The sequence below is a fragment of the Temnothorax americanus genome, unplaced genomic scaffold (genome assembly GCF_048541705.1).
Source record: "Temnothorax americanus isolate GAGA-0224 unplaced genomic scaffold, ASM4854170v1 Scaffold61, whole genome shotgun sequence".
In the NCBI taxonomy this organism is placed as follows: domain Eukaryota; kingdom Metazoa; phylum Arthropoda; class Insecta; order Hymenoptera; family Formicidae; genus Temnothorax; species Temnothorax americanus.
The window spans coordinates 35,774-42,500 of NW_027509762.1; positions in this window are offsets into that span (position 1 = coordinate 35,774).

Genomic DNA, 6,727 nt, shown 5'->3' on the forward strand with positions numbered 1-6,727 from the left:
TCAGCTAATTGTCCGGCTCGTTCGATTCGCTGCTCCCCACTGCTATTGTGGTTACCGATTCAGTACTGACATTTAATTTATTCTCAGGATGGTCAGGATTAGGAGTTGACGTACGGATTTGGGAGGTAATCTGCTTCATCTCCGCCTTGGTCTTTGCTCCGTCTCCTACATGGGTCTTCTCCCGCTTCGCCTACATCTGCGTGGCTGCCTTTGCCTTAAGTAATAGTTCTAAGGGTGTTGATGCAGTCAACAAGCCTTTAGGTGTCGGTTGCAAGGTTAAGTTAGTTTAATTTCGGACAGTCGCCCGAGGGTCTGATTCGCTCCATTTTTGCGTTGACCTGCTCGGTGGTCGCCGGCATATTTGAATCTTGTCGCGGAGTATATTGTCTCGAGCTGCTCTTCCTTGCTGGCTCATAATGTCCTTCGCGGAATCTTGGTTAGGATCAAATATGCTGCTGTCGTATGACGTCAGCGAAAATTCTCCTCTCTCGGAGGTATTGTCCGGTATACCGGAACTAATTGTGGGGTCTAGTCGTAGTACGTCACTGTCGTTTTTGTTATTGTTTGCGTTATTATTATCGTAATTCGCGCGCTAAACTTGCGTCTATTTCACCGAACGAAAATTCTCGCTCTACAAGGACGTTGGGGTGCAGTTCCGACGCGTTATTGTCTGTAAATCGCGAGTCTAGATTTTGTCGCACGCAGTCTAACGCTTTGCTATTTGTATGTCTATCGACACGTACGGGATTCCGCGAGCTATATTCAATCGCGCACCGCGCTGGGTTGTTGTGGAGGAACGACGCGTTTCGAACGGGGCGGAATGGGGTGATTTCGCCTTCTGACATTTATCGCTTTATCACGCCCTACAAATAAACGCGTTACAATTGTTTTTCGACTTACATTAGTAGTCGCATGTTGCTCGTTACTGTGCTGGTCGTTGACCGTCGCTGCGTGGCTTGGCTGTGGGGCCGGCGAGTCACCGTTGTGGTAGGTTGGCGCCTTCTCCGGTGTCGTTGATAGCCGCTACCGGGTGCTTCCTTTTTTTGGAATGGGCCGCTACCGGGTGCTTCCTTTCTTTGGATCGGATTGCTACCGGGTGCTTCCTTCCTCTCGAGCGGGCTGTTACCGGGTGCTTCCGTCAGGGCTGATTTCACCACTTTCACTATTTTGCTCTTTTCTTTCAGGCGAATACTCGTGGCGAAAACACACGCGACGGGGATGTTCTCCGATTGCCAGAATCCCACCGCTGCCACCAATTGTTGTGCCGTAAACGGGGAGTGTTCCGGCACAAGGTTCTAGGATTTCGGGTCGGAGAATAAGGCTAAGTTTCCACTGAGCGCGTTACGCGTCGCGTCGTCCGAGTTGAACCAATCAAAACATCCCATTTCGATCCCGTCACAAGAATGTATTGAAATGGGATGTTTTGTGACACAGTCAAACTTCCCGCCTGGCAGTGTCCTCGAATCGGATCACGCAGGAGTATTAACGGCGATCGGCCGCGAGGCCTCACGCCACTCTGACACGCTTGGCTCTAGAACACCGTGACCGCCGGGGCACGAAGCCCTCGGGGCACGCGCTCCGCCTAACCGAGTAAGTAAGGAAACGATGAAACATCCCATTTCGATCCCGTCACAAGAATGTATTGAAATGGGATGTTTTGATTAGTTAACTTGTGACGACGCGACGCGTGACGCGCTCAGTGGAAACTCAGCCTAAGTCGTCTCGATGTGTACAGCAATTAAGTTAAATATATTTTTCTTTGATACTTTACAACAGTTCTCTTTTATTCTAGTTCCAATACTTGCAAAGTTCTAATACTTTTATATGTTAAACGCACGTTACCGTTTTGTTGTTAACTGCCCGACTGCCCGCCGGCGCCGCTTGTCGGAAAGGCGGGCTCGTTATCCGCTCGGTGTTGCTGACTTGGTTGTCAGCGTTTTTGATACCATGATCAAAGGTCTAACGGGCAGGTAATGTCCGGGATGACCATATTTGGTCATTCTCCAAACTTGTGCAGGTCTTCGCGTCAGCGGTCTTCGTCGTTAGGGTCATATTTCCGATAGGAGGCAACTTGGAGCTGCCAAGTGCAATACTTAATCTCTAATTCGTTGTGCGCTCACAACAACAAGAAGATGTCCCGAAAGAAGAAGAAGAAGGAAAGGAGCCAAGAACGTCTATCTGTAATTTTTCAAAAAGATCCCCAACATTATAAATTTGAAATGAAGATTTTCCTTTATCCGAAAAACCCTTTTTTTGCCGCACAAAAGACCCTGCTATATTCTTATAAAAATTGGGTTTTGGTAAAATTAGCTGAAACTTAGGAAATAAATAGTTTATGTAATGCTGATCAAAAGTCACAATGGGCAAGATTCACAATAATCAACCGTTTAGATGTTATCGGCGTTTAAAAGTCAAATTAAGGTTATTTCAGTACTATTGTAGCACAATGGATTTTGGTGTAATTGGCTAAAACTTTAGAAATAGATAGTTTATATGATGCTGATTGAAAGTTATAATGGGCAAGATTTACAATAATCGACCGTTTAAGCGCTATTACAGCGTTCAAAAGTTAAAATAAAGCGTTATGTCAGTACCATTGTAAGACAGTGGATTGCAATGTATTATTCTACAGAATCGCACAATTTATTCTTTTTGTTAATACAAAAATATGTATTTATATGAGAAAAATATATATGTATGTACATATATGTATGTGAATTATGTTATCATTATATTAAAATTTATATGTATATGGGACATTCCATATCAACCGGAACAGCGCTGTGGCCAAAATTTGAGTGGGTTTAAACATTTTGTTTAAGGTGCAAAATTTATGTAAACATATAAGCTTTCAAATACCGAGTGCGCATTTGAAAAAATTCAAAATTGCGGCCTTAGTATAGCGCCTAGAATGCAGTCACATAATAAAAAATTATAACTTAAAATTTGTAATTGAAAAAAATATGGTCATATTCTGCGTCAAATTTGAAGTATGAATGCCTTCTTGCAATTTTTCGATATAACGCATCCTTTTTGAGATAAAAATTCATTAATATCGAAGTGCTGATTAAACTCGGAAGACACGTAACTTGTGCACGTGATAGTAGGTTTTGGGGTTACTGAAAACAAATCTGATATGTCAGGTGTGTGTGCGTGCGTGCGTGCGTGCGTGCGTTTGCGTGTGTGTGCACGTGCATGCATGCGTGCAAGTAATTGGCCACGTATAAGAACCGAGAAAAATACTAAAAAGCGGTCTGTTACGGGAGATACTAATACTGCACAGTAGTCGTCGGTTCTGTCGCTGTTGAGTACCTAAAAATTAATAATTGCTTACTTTCATTTACTACACAAGCGTGTGAATTCTGAATTTTCGGTACAGGGGGAGCATTGGCAAACCTTTTTGACGTAAGCAATTATTGGCACACACACGCATGGTCTCACGCACGCACCCACACACGAACGAACGCACGAACGCACGCACGCACGCACGCACGCACGCACGCACGCACGCACGCACGCACGCACGCACGCACGCACGCACGCACGCACGCACGCACGCGCACACACACACACACACACACACACACACACACACACACACACACACACACACACACACACACACAAACAAACACACACACACACACACACACACACACACACACACACACACCTGACATATCAGATTTGTTTTCAGTAACCCCAAAACCTACTATCACGTGCACAAGTTACGTGTCTTTTAAGTTTAATTAGCACTTCGATATTAATGAATTTTTATCTCAAAAAGGATGCGTTATATCGAAAAATTGCAAGAGGGCATTTATACTTTAAAATTGACGCACAATATGACCATATTTTTTTCAATTACAAATTTTAAGTTATAATTTTTTATTATGTGACTGCATTTTAGGCGCCATACTAAGACCGCCATTTTGAATTTTTTCAAATGTGCACTCGGTATTCGAAAGCTTATGTTTACATAAATTTTACACCCTAAACAAATTTTTTAAACCCACTCAAATTTTGGCCACGGCGCTGTTTCGGTTGACATGGAATGTCCCACATATAAATGTTTATTAATACAAAAATTAAATGGTTTTTTACATATGTAAAATTTTTTTTGTTTATTTTGCTTTGATTTGCTTTAAAGCAATGTTTATATTTTAAGTTTGAAAAATATGTTAGAGCAAAAAAAGCAAAATTTTTATTTCGATATTTTTATATTCACATTATATAGTAAAATATATTATGTACAATAAGCAAATAGGTGTAAAATATTATATGTAATTCTTATTAGTCTATAGTATAGTATTAAATATTGTATAACCAACTATATATGAACAATGTTGAATCCGTCTCAATAAAAAAATGTTAAATGAACTTTTAATATTGTTGAGTTAACTTTTTAAAATTATTTTGTCCGCACCATTCAAATATTGTTCATTCAACCATAAATAACAGTATAAACTATTACTATAGTAATAGTTCATAAAATTATAACATTTATTTTGTATAACAATTTGGTTATGGTTGTAGTTACTAAAAATATTGTTAAATTTAACATAAGGTTATAAAATACGAATAACTACATACTATAGTAACCCGCATTCATGATAATAGTAATATATATTAATAATACGTCTTACTATAATATACAGTTATTCGTATTTTATAATCTTATGTTAAATTTAACAATATTTTTTGTAACGACATTTATAACCAAATTGTTATACATTATGTTAAATTTAACAATATTTTTTATTAATGACAACCATACTTATATCGTTATACGAAATGAATATTATAATTTTACGAACTATATTTTCACGTTATATCAACTATCTATTTTTAAGTAAAGAGCACTATTTTATATACTTGGCGCCGCAAGATACTATAAATTATAGTGGAATTATGGTATTTTTTACTATATTTTTTTTCTGTGTTGGTCGAATTTTTTTTGGCCCAGCATGCAAACTTATATCATTTTTAAACAAATTTACTAAATATATAATAATAAGAGAAATAGGATCGTATAACGATATACAAACAATTAGAATCAAAAGCCATGCGATCCAAGCTTTAGGTCTTTGAAAGCCTTATATTAGTTTCTGTATACATATATGTCTATATATATACATATAATTTTTCCTAAATATACATTTAACATATTTATATTTAATGTATTAAATGTATCAAATTATACTTACTTCTCGGCAAAAGGAGACCCAATCAATAACCGAAGGCTCGGAAAGTTGTAACTCCGTACACAAAAATTGATGTCGCGAAGGCCGTAACATAATAAAGTATGATGTTAATCGGCATACGGTTTCTAAACTTAACTTTGATTTGCTAAACCACGTATCACACATTTTGCACTGGTTTGGAACATACATTGTTTTTTTTACATTTTTTTGCTGGAATTCTTTTCATAATATGTTTTTGGGCATCAAAATCTGAGCTTACTTGTATCAATTATTAATTTATTACCACATTTTGGACACTGTATTTCTTTAGCAATTAAATGATGCTCGATTAAATAAGTAATTAAGTTTTTTTTATTGTGAGTTACTGCGAGAAACTCGTGCAGTCGCATTGTGTTGACAGTTAGACTCGTAAGATTAAAACAAAAGAGAATTAACATTTGAAATAATTGAAATTGTGTTACTTACCAAGCAGACAGTTATCACGTGACCTTCTTTTGCATGCGCATGTGGCCGTAGGGCATGTTCGTGGTCACTACCAGTCGCTACATCGCGTCGGTATGACAGGTCTCATAACCTGATAGTCGTCAACTTTAACAGTTAATATCTCGCTTCGCGGGGCAGAGCGGGGTTTTTTTCTGCCAAATTCGTTTGTTTAGTGCAAAAACGCGTCGATTAAGCCCAAATTTAGCGAAATCGGTGAAGAGAAAGCTCTCCTTAAGTATTACCAATTAAATCTTCAGAAACGCTTGTTTTAGTAACAAAATATTAACTTAAATTCAATTAATCGTTTTATGAAAAACTCTGGCATATATTTTAAATAAACTTAATATTTACTTAAAACTGAGCATCCAAAATCTAAAAATGAAGAAGCATTATCTCCTTTCTGTTAAAGATGCTAAAACTTAGCTTTTAATATGCTTTTAATGCGAACGCTTTATTGCCGGTCTAATGTAACGGAATCATCTCCTTATTTACTATGTACTATATACATATATTCTCTCGTTTCTTTTTCACTCCGTTTTTACGACACACGTTTGCTAAACTCGTAACTGCCTGGTTCACCTGTTCACGTGCTCGTGCAATATCCGATTCTAAGAGGAACATCTCGCTGTATTCTTCGTATATTGAGTGAATAAACATAATTATAATAATAGACACTGTGTTAACTCCCACATTCCAACAGGTTATGGGTCCAAGACACTTAATAATTACGTAATGAAAATTAGCGAGTGAGGTTATGTTCGCGTAGTTTCGTTTTTGAAGTAAAACTGGAGATTAAAAACTTTCTGAAATGTTGCTTGCAAACTGTTGAAAGTGCAACAATGACCTCGAGTACGTTTGGATCGATGCGCATCGAAGTATTGACGAAGGAGAACTACGACACGTAGAAGATGCAAGTCGAAACGTTATTAACCAAAAACGATTTGTGAGAATACGTTAGTGGCAAGAATGTGCTACCAGCTCCTGTTGTCGGTGATGCTGCTGCAGTTGCCGCGGGTGTTGCTGCCCAAAATGCCCGGAGA